Raw genomic sequence first — 15,125 nt, 5'->3', positions numbered from 1 at the left:
TGTTCATCCTACCTGGTTTATCTGCACTGAAGATTTTATGCTCAATGTTTTTCATCAAATTAAAAAGTATCTTCTTTATTACTGTTCACCTGAGTGTTTTAATGGACATCTATGAGTGTGTGTAATGTGGTGCAGCTTCATAGAGCTGTTGGGCCGAGGTGAAAACTTAATTTTTCCAGTTTGGTGCGAATGTCATGAGGGGAAGTAAAAACAAAGATGTAAGAAATGAAGGAAAGAAAAAGGTGATTTCTGTGATTTTCTCTGCACTTACTTCACTGAAAGGTAAAATCTAAATGTGAAACGTAGATTCAGTAAGAAAGATAAAAGGAGATGAACAATAACTTCCTCTCAGGATGATGAAAGCACAAAACTCAAAATCCTACTGAGGTTAAATGCTTTTAATTACCTCCCACAACTGAGCGTCATCACTTGTCAGGAGGTGGATCCAGAAGAGCTGCATTCCTCAGCTTCACTCCTCTCCCTGGCTGCAGTGTGTCGGTAGGAGGAGGGTTCGAGTCCCAGCCGCTCTCCAGACTGAGCTCCCGACGCTGAGGAAAATCATCAATGAAACTGAGAGAAGCTCGAATCCACAGGTGAGTGTTCCAGCTCCTCTCTAACTGCCCTGTCACACGTTTGGAAGGAACAGAGTTAAACTGAAGGAAATGTTTTCACTGCTGATTCCTGTTTCTGAGATAAACAACAGTTGATTTGTTTCAGGACATATTTCATTTAATGAATGAGGCCTGAGTCAGACCACATGTTCAATGGACACAAGACCAGAAGCCAAAGGTACACCCCTGAGGTACTGTTTATTTCTCTTTATGAGACATACTAAACACTACACTTCAAATTTGATAACCCTTATGGACAACAATCATTTAAGTTACAACAACTTACCAGTTCCATGGAGCAGCATCAAATTTCGCTGTGCCACCGCAGACATGCTAGCAGTCACAGACCCAATCTGAGATCTGATTATTCTCCACGAGGAATTTGTTCAAGTGGAACGTCTGATAAAAATAAACTCCATAAAAAATACCCTGCACCCAGAGATCCTGTAGGTTCAGGATATCACTTCCACAGTCTCTGTGCAGCAGCAGACACACAACAGAGCAGCAGAATTGTGTCAGTGAGTGGTGATAATAAGTCACTAAATATAACAAGTAAGAGGACGACTTATTAGATTCATCGTTACATCACAGAAAAGGATCCTGATCATTTTAGACCTTCACAACTTGAAAAGAGGAACACACACACACAGACACACTCTCTCTCTCTCTCTCACGCACACACACTCACACAGTCTTTCTCACACACACAGTCTCTGTCCACACAAACTCACACACACACACACACACCTTTTGTCTATATTAAAACATGCTCTTATCTTTAAAAACCTGTTGGACTTTCTGTCAAAAGTGGGACTGGAGAGATTTTATCCCAGCAAGCTCACTCTGCACTTTCTCTTGGAGATCAACAAAAACAGCTTCTATGAAGAACCTGGAGCGTCAGTGGAGAAACTGCCCTGGTGTTTTCTAAGAAAACTGTTTGAGGTCAATGCAAAATGCAGAAGCTGTCAACATGAATCAAACACTAATGAGGACAAGGTTATCGTTATTAATTGAATTGTTAATCAGAGTTCCAAATTGTTGTTACTTTACTTTCATGAGACTAAATCAATAAATTGTCTTTCTTTTCCCTGCCTTTGAAAGGTGGTGCCCCGAGGTAACTTGAATCAATTACAGTTATTATTTAATATTAATATATTTTATATTAATATTCAATATTTTATTTTGATAACCAAATGTATTGATGTGTTATTGCACAACACCAGTATGGGGGGGTTCAAGTACTACAGTTTTCGATTGCATAAACACTAAAATCCAAAGTATAACACAATTATCAAAACCTTACACTCAGGGAGCAAATCATGGGCCCAGATCTGCACCACTATAAGCACAATGTCAGCCTCACACTTTTTGCAAAACAATACACACAGTGATTTGCAAAACACTAAACACAGTTGTATACATTAGAGGTCTTCAACGTTTTTCAGGCCAAGGACCCCCAAACTGGTGGAGAGATGGAGCAGGGACTCCCTACTATATATATATTGTATAAAATTGTGTTTTATATTAAACTGGGCATAGTGCCATGTATAAACATAGCTACCCTGTTATTGTGCATTCAATACTTAGCTATTCAAATATTACACAGGTTCATATATTCATGTTTTTAATTTAAACATGTGCAAGGTACAGGGTGGCCATGCCATTGACATTTATAAACATAATTCTTGCATACAACAATGAGCTAATAAAGTAATTCAAATGATGTATGTTTTTATTTTAAACATACATGTAGAAGAGACAGTGAATCCTCAAGCCATCTGTGGATAGCGCATGTGGGAGTGGATATACTCCCACATTAGTGAGATGTCGGACCGGACCCTGATAGGCAGCACACCACTTATCTAACCTTGGACGGATGGAGGTTGTGAGGCAGAGGTTCAAATCAGCCTCACAATATGTTGGATGCATGTTAATGTGTGTTTAAAGACATTTAAACTTGTGGGAAAAAAATTGGTTTGAAAATGAATAAAAACAATTTTTTTAATTCATTTTTTTTTTTAAATTGTCTTATCAACCAAAGATTTCGCGACCCCCCTGAAGTACCTTCGCGGACCCCTGTTGAAGACCTCTGCATTAGACACAGAAGTATATCAAGATGTCACTTCCTTGCAATTCCAAAGCACTGCCTGTCAAATGACCCCCCCCCTATTAGCCGATTGGTTCAACAGCCATCAGGTTCTCAAACACATGATTTCTTAATTGTAGACACACCGATCAGGTTTAAGAACTATACAAATGCAGCAGATGAGTTCACCTGACTTTAACCAAAATGGAAGGAGTCAGAATAAGAAGAGTGAGGGAGAGAGGGGGAATCCACAGAGGAGGAGAAGGCTGCGGCATTAGTATGTTGAGGGATGTATTGTTCTCTTTAGCACTGTGATGTTGCATACTGCACACGTAACCTTTATAATGTAAATGTACTGTATTCCAGACCTAAGCTGAACTACACAATCTTGTCTTTCACTGTATTTCTGAGACAGATGGATGCTGAGAAAATCCTGCATGAATTCATATATATAGATGAGGCAGGTTTCAACCTGACAAAAGCAAGAAGGAGAGGCAGAAATATCATTGCCCACGGGGCTATAATCAGTGTCCCAGGGTAACGTGGGGGTAAAATCACCCTTTGTGCTGCCATTACACAGAAAGGCGGCCTACTCCAGTATGGGCCCTTGCAACACACCTCACATTCTCACATTTTTGGACTGATTGCACAACATCGCCACAGCAGTAAACCACATGCACCAGATGCAATACGTTGTCATCTGGGACAATGTGTCATTCCACCGCTCTGCTCTGGTCCAGAACTGGTTTCAACACCATCCACAGTTTACAGAACTATACCTTCTACCATACTCTCCCTCTCTAAACCCAATCAAAGAGTTTTTCTCTGCATGGCGGTGGAGGGTTTACGATCTCCGGCCCCAGGCTCAGGTAGTCCTCATTGAAACCTGAACTGGATACAGAATTTTCTGCTTGTCTGATATTCGTTAGGTTATAGGTTAGCAGCAGCAGTGAGTAACTGGTTCAAACAGAATTACAGTTTTTTTTTTCAAAAATGCACACAGAAAACTCAAAACCTCACACACAAAATGTTAAACCTAACCCTAACCTGACACTCCCTTTGCAAGATGGCTCTTTGCCATCAAATCTCTTCACTGTTCACAAAATAGACCTTGTGTTACCATTTGGTACACACAGCCATATTTTCAAATGACACACACATACCATTTATTGATTACACACAACTAAGCATTTGCTTGCACACTTCCAAGCATTTACAGCACACTGAAGTGCAAAATTGAAAACACAATCATCGGAATGGAACACACCATATGAATGACAATGACTCTGGAGATTAGCCATTTCTCCTTTTGTAAACTGTCTCAGTGTAGGCCTCCTTTTTCATAGTCAAACATAAAACAGCACACAAATATGCAGCAAAAAAAGGTTTATTTCAGTACACACATGTTTCATCCACATGGCATTCCTATGAAGAATACGGTCCAATGTAGAGGAACTGACGGTATGGACGTTTCTAAATGTAGCATGGTCAGCCAGGATCTTTGTTTTTATTTTTGTGAGTGTGATAGAGTTGTTCTCACGAACCATATCTACAATTTCAGTCTCCTGTTCGGCTGTGAACATGCGTGTTCTTCCTCCACGGTGTGGTTCTCTTTCAGTCCTGCAAAATATAAATACTGTGAGCACACTGTATTCTATTCTATTCCATTGTTCATCAAACAAAACAGAGGCTGAAGACACTTTTATGCTGCAGTCCTGATTGCAAATTGCTCAACAGACCTGAATGTTTAGAGATTTGAGTATTTGTGTGTTGTAGGTTGATGCTTTGATATTTTACTTGAGAAGTGTGTGCAACAACTGAACATTGTGTGTAGTGTTTTGACAACAAGGTGATGTGTAATTGAAATCAGAGTGTAAAGAAGGAAAGTCAGAGTCTAATGAGATAAGGGAGTGTGAAGTAGTGCCAAATTGGGTTAAGCTATTGGTACATGAAGTGAATGTTGTGCAAATTGTGCCGAATTTTTGCTTTTTGTGTGTTAACAACTGAGAAAAACTGGTGTGGAGGGCCATCTAGTGGTGAAGTTACATATTACAACCAGCTCTGATTCCTCTGGAGCTCTGTCTCCACTCTGCCTCCCAGCAACAAGGCCCAGTCAGAGCCGCTCTACACACAAGCTGCTGCTGCTTCAGCCTCTGGATCCTCAGGACACAGCTCAGCCTCCGTCCACACACACTGTCCTCTTCACACTCACGTCCACTAAGACTCTACCCACCTGTTGAGAGAAGAAGACATCAGTGTTTCCAGAGACTCACTTCATCAGCTGTGAGTCAGTGATGCAGCTCATCCAGTAGAAAGAGCAGCAGGGACTTCAGTCCTGTTCAGAGGTGGAGCAGCTTCCTCTCTGCTTCATGTTCACGTGTTGGAATGAACACGCTAAGAGCTCAGTGTGTGTCCTGATGATGGTAAAAGCACGGTCACGGTTTAGTTTTCGACCTGGACTTTGGAACAGCAGGATCCACCTGAGGATCTAAGGCTGCGTGCAGGAACATACAGGCTCAATAATTCTGTGATGTAGTTTGGGGCCAGATGCTTTAAAAGTGATCAGTAAAATCTTAAAATCAATTCTAAAACGGACAGGGAGCCAATGGAGAGAAGCGAGGATTAGGAAAATGTGATGTTGATGTTTAATACCAGTGAGAAGCTGCTGCGTTCTGAACTGGTTGGAGGCAGGAGAGAGACTTTTGGCTTCTGCCAGAGAGGAGGGAGTTACAGTCGTCCAGTCCAGAGAAGACTAGTATAAAGTATAAAGGATTAAACTTCACTGTAAATTAAACTGAGTCCATGTGTGAAAATAAAGGACTTTGACTAAACATCATTGTCTCTGTTTCCAGACCTGAAGTCTGAGTCAAGTCAAGTTTCTGGGTGAGTCCATGTGAGAATAGAGCAGGTGAATGTCCAGAGGATTCACAGAGAGCGAGTGGCTAAACGTGTGAAACCAGTGAAACCATCTCTGCTGACGACACCTTAAACTGGAGCTGAGCAGATTGTTCCTTCACCAAAATGACTCATGAGGAAGTCAAGGTGAAGATGATGAAGATGATGAGGACGTGTGCGGGATGAGAGCTGGAGCTGGATGTGGGACAGGACTCTGCTGCTCCGTCAGTGCGAGTCTGTGTCCACCACCACTTCCGCTGCTGCCTTTCACAAACTCTCTTCACATCTTCTATGTCTGTGTGACGAGTTAGAACAGCCCGCCCTCCTGCTAACTCCTCTAACATCTAGTCCTATAATCTAAAATTGATAATGTCTTTACAAGTCTTAACTCAGTTTACTGAACACAAATATATATATATATATTATGAATTATGAATTAATAAAGTATAAATACACAATCATAATAATTACATTATGAATATGGATGAACGAAAATGTTTCTGTTCTGCTCGTTCTCAGATTTTTACGTATTTTAACTTGGTATCAATCCTCCCTTTGGCTTTGTCTTTTCGTTGTCAGAAAGCTGGGGTTTTATTTTGAAGGCCAGTTATTCTAACTTCCGGTGCTGGGCCATCCTGTCACAGCTGCTCGGTTAGGGAACGCGCATGCGCACAGAGCAGCGTGCACAGCAGGGGTCTCTGATCGAGGTGATGACGAGAGGCTGCACTGTTAAAAACTTCTGTCAAGACATTTAAAAATAAAACAGATTCAAGGTCTGAGGTCACGACAACAAAAGTTTTCTTTTAAGTCAGATTGAATTTTAAACAATTTTACCAAACTCCAATTAGTAATTAAACATTAAGTCATTGTCAGTGTGTGTGTGTGCGTGTGTCTGTGTGTGTGTGTGTATGTGTGTGTCTGTGTGTGTGTGTTTGTGTGTCTGTGTGTGTGTGTTTGTGTGTCTGTATGTGTGTGTGTTTGTGTGTCTGTATGTGTGTGTGTCTGTGTGTGTCTGTGTATGTGTGTGTGTGTGTGTGTGACACTCTCACTTGATTAAAGCAGCGGTTGGTGACACCGATCATCAACTTGAAAGTGAATATTCAGGAGCTGAGCTCGAGTGGTTTGTGAAACGTGCAGAAGAACATCTCACGTCTTTTCAGGATTCATTCACTCTTCGTGGTGAGTTCAGGAACATCCAGAGAGAACCGGTGTTCTGTGAAGGATCTGGAGCTTCAGGTGGTTTTAAGAGGCGATGGTCGGTCGTGGTCCAGCTCTGTTCACAACGTTTACTTCACCAGATTCCATTTCAAAAGAAAGATGAGACTGAAGTTAGTTGGGTGAGTGCCTCGTGCCTCGAGCGCCTAATGTTTCCTAGTGGAAGCATATATAATGAGAATAAAATTGGGCCGAGCACAGACCCCTGTGGGACACCATGGTTAACTTTGGTGCGCACCGATTACTCATCATTGATTTGAACGAATTGGGAGCGATCAGCAAAATAAGATTTAAACCAGTTTAAGGCCGTTCCTTCAATGTTAATTAACTGTTTTAGTCTCTCTAATAAAATTTGATGGTCAATTGTGTCGAATGCTGCACTGAGATCTAACAGAACGAGGACAGACACAAGTCCCTGATCTGAAGCTATTAGAAGGTCATTAGTGACTTTTGCCAGGGCTGTCTCTGTGCTGTGATTGGTTCTAAACCCAGACTGAAAGTCTTCATATATATTATTTTCCTGGAGAAACTCACACAGCTGATTGGCTACAACTTTTTCTAAGATTTTAGATAGGAAGGGGAGATTAGATATTGGCCTGTAATTTGCTAAAACCTCTGGGTCTAGGGTGGGTTTTTTGAGTAGGGGTTTGATTACAGCTATTTTAAAAGACTGTGGTACATAACCTGATGATAATGACAGATTGATTGTGTTAAGTAACGAATTATCTATTAGGGGCAGAATTTCTTTAAGTAATTTAGTTGGAATCGGATCTAAGATACAGGTTGTTGGTTTAGAACCTGAGACTATTTTGGTAAACTGATCACGGGTGATCAGAGAGAAGCTGTCTAAGTAATGGGAAGGATTCTCAGCTGTTTCTGAGATCTCTATTGTTGGGAGGGTATTAGTGCCAATTGAGGGCAGGAGATGATTGATTTTATTTCTAATAGTTAGAATTTTATCATTAAAAAAGGTCATAAAGATATTGCTATTTAGGGATCGAGGAATACTGGGTTCGGTGGAGGTGTGACTCTCTGTCAGCCTAGCTACAGTGCTGAAGAGAAACCTGGGGTTGTTTTTATTCTCTTCTATTAGTTTTGAATAATAGGCACCTCTTGCTTTGTGGAGAGCCTTTTTATATTCTGTAACACTACTCTTCCAGTCTAGGAGATTTTCAACACTGTTGCTGGAGCGCCACTTCCTTTCTAGTTTTCTTGATATTTGTTTCAACTCATGTGTCTTGGAATTATACCACGGAGCTAATTTACTATGTTTTACACATTTCTTTTTTAGAGGCGCTATTGAGTCTAATGTTAATCGTAATGAGTCTGCAGAGCTTTCTACGAGGTGGTCAATCTCAATAGAGCTCGGGTTTTTAAAGAATTTGTTGTTTACGTCGACGGATAATACGGGTTTAAATGTAATCGGAATTATTTCCTTAAATTTAGCTACAGCACTATCAGGTAGACATCTAGAAAATGAGTTTTTTATTAGGGGCATATATTCAGATAGTGAAAAATCAAGGTTATTAAATTATGGTCTGATAGTACTGGATTGCACGGAAGTACTGTTAAATGTTCAATTTTGACACCGTATGATAACACAAGGTCAAGTGTGTGGTTACAACAATGAGTAGGTTGATGCACACACTGACTAAAACCAATTGAGTCTAGTATTGAAATAAATGCTACGCTCAGGCTATCTTTAATTTTAAGTGACTCAAGGTAAATCTAAACTGAATATGTCCTCCTCCTTCCTTATCTTCACATGTTGGATAATGAAGGAGGAAGTAAAGAAGGAAATGGTTTGGTTTTGCACATTTACAAATCATTTTTTCAAACAATGCTGTTGCAATCTGTATTTCCTACTGTTTGAGGCATTTATGGAGGTGCAGCTAATTACAATTTAGCTTATCAGACCTCTTATCAAGACAGGTGTGAGACTGACCAGCGATGTGACGCACAAACATTTCTAGCCAACTTCAAGATTAACACTAAGCAGCAAAGGTTATCATAAGTCATGGCGTGAAGGCCATATATCTGGCCCAAACTGCTCCTGCCCCCACCCTCCTTTATTTTGTTTAAGTACAGTTCTATTGCCATACACACACACACAGAGAAGCTAACATTAAAAATCCCAACAGTAAGGTGGTTTTAACTTGTGAAACTGCATTTTCTGTTTTTCTGCTTGTAGAGAAAATGAGTGGCATCCCTCTCTCTCGCTCTGAGGTGTTTGGGGAGCTAAGGAAGGAGCTACATGAAGATGAAGAGTTCCATCAGTCCGACGTTCATGTCTTCATCATCATGGGAGCATCGGTGAGAGCAGGGGGGGGGTCACAGTCTATGAAGTGGTTGTTTGAGTAAAGTGTAAATAAGTAGGCTGTGAAATTAAATACAGGAGATAGTGGTCTGGAGCAATCTTCATCACACAGAAGTTACTGTGTGATTTAAAAAAAACAAAAACAGGGTAAGGACCTTTTTGGCCACAATTTCAAAGAAAGTGTGTTGAAGTCTCTGAAACTACTGCAACAATTGCGCATGAAGGAAATGTTGAAAATGATTTCACAGAGCTTCTGCAAACAAGCAGAACAAGTCAACTGAGCTTTCACAAGCCTGAAGATAAGACACTGAATACTTTGCTTTGCTTGATCCTCTTTGCTGTTTTATTTCAGTCAATGTGAGGAGTTACAACAAAGTCATCAGGATTGTTTTCTGAGAACTTTGATAAAACAGGATTTTTGCATTTAAATTTGCCGATATGTGATTAAAGTATAAAATAAACCAGGAATTTTACAAGGCATTCAGTCATGTTTATGCATTACACAAAAAAACACTGCACAGATACAACAGGACGTGGTGGAAGGCTGCGATTATGGGATAGGGAAGAACCAAGATCAGTTTATTTCTAAAGAAATAATATACAACCAGACGTGTTGATGATAAAGTATAAATCCTCACAAGACGCAGTCCTTTTCTCCGCTCTCTGCCTCCTCCTCGATGGGAGCGTCAAGCTCCATGAGGATGAAGATGGTGGTCAGCCCCACGTACATGTGAACCTGTCCCAAAGAAAAACACACGTTAGTGACACGTCCACTGTGACACACAACCCATCAAAGCTTCAGTGTGGGTGAGATCTAACAACCTTTAACAGCATCAAATCTCCGTCGAACAAATTCATCATGGACAACAGGAACAGGAGGGAGAGACCAGACATCAGGGTGACTGAGAGGAAAAAACAGGTTCATACAAAAACATAAAGAAGAGAAGAAATCCAACATGAGAGCCGGTCCTCGATATTCACTTTGCCTTCACGTATGTTTGACCAAAAATATAATTTCTCTGGTGGACAAAAAAAGCGTTATTTACAAAATAAAACATTAAAAGATGATTTGTACAAGGTCACAACCATGAGAAGGTGATTTACCTCCCAGGAACAGGTAGCTCCTGCGCTTGGCGTACAGGGCGCTGAAGGTGAAGCAGACAAAGATCACCGAGGTCCAGAGGAAAGCCGTCACAATGTAGGTGAGGAGAAACAAACCAGAAAAACTGTGAGTTCTCAGTAAAGACACTAATTTCCTTAGGACCTGTACACAACCTCAAAACATCACATGTGCACTGAGTAGCTTCACACACATCGGATGGATGGCGATGACAAAGTCCATTGTGGGGCCGAGACCAACACCTGCAAACAAAGGAAGACAAACACTGCTGTAATAATGACAATAAGGAATCCTGGGATTAAGCACAGTTATTATTATAGGATTTTTACCTTAAAAAAGTGATTTAAAATAAAATTATTCCTAGAGATCCAACATCAAAATAAAAATATGATAGCAAAAATACAGTATCAAAATATGTAAAATTTCTAGGGCTGCAAAGCAGCACTGGGCGGGCCCGAGCACATGCATTTTGAAGCGTTGCATGCGTTTTGCCTGAAAATAATAAAAAAACAAAGATTCCTTTGATATTTGACCGGCTCAGCATCAAAGGATTCATGGTTGATGTATGTACAGAACATCGTGTTTTAATATCCAGGACATCGTGTTTTCATGGCGTGTAATCAAACTTTGACGCCACGCCACGGTCACACCGTGTGATTAAAAAAAAATCCGTCAGTCAGTTTTTATCTCCATCTTGTCGTGATGACACTCATCTCAATTTGAAGTTGATTCGATGAAAACCCTGGTACAAGTGTATCAAAGAAAAAATGTGGAATATGGCCCAAATGGCCACTAAATACAAAATAGCAGGCTTCCTGTTTTGTTTTTCCAATTGCATCTGAGACTTTTTTGTTTGTCTGGTCATGATACACCTGTGTATCGATTTTTGTGAAGATAGGTCAATGGGAACACCTTCCGGGGGTCTCGGGGGGCACCGTTGAGCCATTTTGCGACGCCCATTTAAAATTCCTTCAGAATACGTAAATTTTCACCACTTTCTAACTTTCTGCAAATTTTGGTAAGAAGTTGAGCATGTTAAAGCCCTCAAAAAGCCAATTCATTTGCCTGAATAATAATAAGAAAGAAATAATAATCCTTACAATTTCAATAGGGTCTCACCAGACACCTTTGATGTCTGTGCTCGGGCCCTAAATAGATAAACGAGAAATGTATATGATGACTTATCTTTTATGTAACTTTACGTAGTTCAGGGCAGAGAAACAGATGTGCATGGTGATGTGGATAATTAAGTTATGAATGTATTATCTCTATGTATGTAATGACTATAAACTAAACAATGGTGATGTACAATACACTAAGACCATGTGATGAAATATTCTGTAATATACTGCCCTTTATATCATTACTTTTATTTTTTAAGTTGTTTAAGTTTGCTCAAGGAAATATTGTTATTCACATATTGTTAAGGATTCATTTTTGATTCATATTATTCTGATTTAAAATGTTTTTTTCCATTATTTACATACTCCGTTTTAAATGATAAGTACAGTACTACCACAGACAATGATGATGAAGCACAAATTGACTTTTTACATTTCTTATTTTTGGGACTTTTTGCTCATGTTTAGATGTCGACTAAATAAGCGAATGACATTTGATAATGTGACAAATTTACAAGCTACAATAAATGATTCAGTTGATCTCAGTTTGTGTTTGACTTTTTCTGATCACAAATGTTTTTTGCATAATGAGTAGAGATATTATGTAAAAGGACATATGAAATAAAACAATATGTTTTGAAATAAAGAAAATAGCTATAAACAATATTTGAATCATAAATTATCATATGATACCATGAAAATCATGTTGGTTAGCTTTCTGCATTCAGTCTGTATCCGCTGTTGATGCAACATGGTGGGACACACAGGAAACTCTGCAGCATCACTCACCTGCCACTTGAGGTAAAACAGCCACGGGGGCACCCAAGGCACATCTCCAATTTATCCAATCAGCACAGCCCCCCCCCCCCACACACACACACACACACAACTTGCCTGGAGTGTGACAATGTGTGTTCTTAATTCTGTATTTGTACGTGTTATCTCCTTTAGTTTCTTTATCTTATCGAGGGATCCCAGAGAAACGCCATTTCATTCTGCCTGCACTGCTGTTGTATGTCTGGCAAGATGACAATAAAGTCTGATTTGATTTGATGGGAGGAGCCTGGTTTTAGTTCAGAGTCAAGTCCCTGTTCAAGAAATGGAAGCTGGAAGTAGTGATGCTCAGGTTGCTGTGGTATCCCTGGTAAACACTAGACGAAAAGCAGTATTATTGTCACAGGGAACCTCTTTTCATGAAGTTACCTCGGCGTTCGCCAGTGACAATAAGCTGAGTCAAGCGGCGTTTGCGAACCTTAAGGGGGATATGGAGAACAAAGGACCGATCGCGACGTGTGATCTAATTAGCATATGAATCGGAGTCAGGCCGCTGGCCAGAGCCTCTCTCTACTCACCATTGGAGGAAACCACAGACCCTTGAAACGAAGTCACACGTGATTGGCTGGTAGAAGTGTTGCTATTGGTCACCCTATGGGTCATTGCAGTGCACACGTGGGGTCACAGCATTCCACACGTGAGGTAAGCCCCTCCCACACAATATTAATAAAAAAAATGTATATATTAATATTTATTATTATTTACTAGTAAGCCTTTACCAAAAGCACTGCAGTTAATTAAAACTATACATTCATGTGATGCTTGATGTTATAGGTGAACATATTGTACAGGGAACAAATGTGAACAAGGTACATGTGGAGTCAAAGCTGTATTTACACACAGCAAAAATATTGTACAAAAACTCAGATGAGGCTTGAAATGTTTCTCTGCAGCCTCTGGGTCACGACTTCTTTGTGGGACTCTGTCTGAATCTTCTCCAGTGTGTAGACGTCTGTGGTGTGTAGCTGTGAGATCAGTGTAGCTTCCAGTCTTATATGAAGTGTGGGACACAGGTCGGTGCACTCCTGGCTGTGGAAGGATGGATCCATGTCATCTGTCCCGCTTCAATCAGCTGTAAACACATTCAGTAAAATTGGCACAGTTCAATGACAACATACACCTTAACATGTAACTGGAAAATTATTTAATGAATATAACCTTACCCTCTTTCTTCTCCGACAACTCCTGAACTCCTCAATGCTGATGTAAGGTCTTGTTGGATCAAACTGGCTCATAGTGCGTCTTACTACGTCATGGACAGGCAGCTGGAAAATCAGAATCAGAAGTATTTTAATGCCAAGTACGTTCACACATACAAGGGATTTGCTCTAGTTATTGGTGCAAACAATGAACATAGAAACATAAAAACGCAATAAATACAACATGCATAGGAGAGCAATAAAAAATGGGAAACCAGTATATGTTTACTCACTGTTTACTTCTTATTTACTCACTTTTTACCAATATTTATACAAAGTAACATTTATTTCGAGATAAAGATTTCTGAATAAAAATATACAAAAAGTGAAGTAACAACATGAGTAACATGATTTTATTATTAATAAACGGAAATAGCCGTGCTGCATCACCATTAGAAGATCCACAGCAAAAAAACACCAAAACAATTCATAAACACTTACTTACATTCAATGGCTTAATTTTCTGCACTTTAAATCCGGACTTTCAGCGTCTCAGCCTAACGCGCAGTGGCCGCCTCTTTGTTTGTGTGTGTGTGGGGGGGGGCTGAGAAAACATAGAGAAAAGTCACGTTGATGAAAAAACTTAACGAGAACAAACCGTTACATCTAAGTAATTCATACATATTTACACATGCACTAGTTCTGCTAAAGCACTCGATGCTGTATTCGTATTTTAGCAACTTTCTCGCTATCCCAAAGTTGCTGGCGTGCTTTTCAGATGAACGAGTTAGCTTAGCAGTTAGCAATGGCGTCTCCTAGCTTAGCTCTTACCTTAACTCAGGGACTGTGCGTCCGTCTTCTCCGCCTCGACTCGTCCACACCGGGCCAGCGGCTCTGCTTACACACGCACTCATCTTCTCCTCCAGGGAAAAGCGTCGTGTCGACTTCAGCAAGTTATTTACCCCGAAAACAGAGTCACTCGGACAGAACAAGCTTAACACGAGCAGGAGGTTTCATGTCTGCGGGACACTCGACGCTGCATTGCATTTACGAGGCTGTGATTGGACGAGCCCATCAGGTGATGACGCAAGCGGGGGACGTGAGGTTTTCACAGTAAATCTCCACAACTGTCCTTGTCATATTAAAGCAGCGGTTACTTCATATGGGATGAGTATGTGACTGAGGCCCAGTTTATTCCTTCTGGTGTTAAGTAAATTTACATACATGATTCTCGCTGTGATGTGTTTGTACCCTCATAGTTGAATGCACTTATTGTAAGTCGCTTTGGATAAAAGTGTTGACTGTTTTAATGGAATACTGAGAAAGTTTAATAACAACAAAAAGACAATTGAAGTTCAAATTATGAAGGAATTTCAGCTCTATATTGTGTCTTCTTTATATTTAAATCAATAATAATCAAACTGAGTGGAGATGTATGTTGTATCCAAACAGCCGGCTGCTGTGTTTTGTCACTGTGCAGTCCATGGGGGATTAAATATAACACTGAAAAAATAAATCATTAAATCAATGAATGTGTCGTAGCAATTTTGAAAGTAGTGGTGAAAAGGTAGCATTTATAATTCATGGAAAACAGCTTAGTTTGCCATTGACATGTGAATATGATGCCAGTATTTTGGGAGGACAGATAATTTTATGGAAAGCCGGTAGAAGTTTGGAGATTACAGGACACAGACACATCATACCCAGCATCATTTCTTGCTGTTGAGCAGATTGCTGGTAGATGTGTGGTTAACAAATCCTCTGTGCATTTAACCAGCACAATTGAA

General features: G+C 40.2%; 1 long non-coding RNA gene across 1 annotated transcript; it reads right to left on the bottom strand.

Moving 5' to 3' along the window:
• Window positions 1–13,084: 13,084 nt before the first annotated feature.
• On the bottom strand, window positions 13,085–13,920 carry LOC132998875 (uncharacterized). The gene is made up of 3 exons (XR_009678009.1): window positions 13,844–13,920; window positions 13,363–13,464; window positions 13,085–13,271 (listed from the first exon to the last, which is right to left on the bottom strand). It is a non-coding gene; the product is annotated as an uncharacterized LOC132998875 (long non-coding RNA).
• Window positions 13,921–15,125: the final 1,205 nt, after the last annotated feature.

This window comes from Limanda limanda, chromosome 3, assembly GCF_963576545.1.
Source record: "Limanda limanda chromosome 3, fLimLim1.1, whole genome shotgun sequence".
Lineage (NCBI taxonomy): Eukaryota > Metazoa > Chordata > Actinopteri > Pleuronectiformes > Pleuronectidae > Limanda > Limanda limanda.
This window is presented reverse-complemented; position numbering and strand designations above follow the sequence as displayed.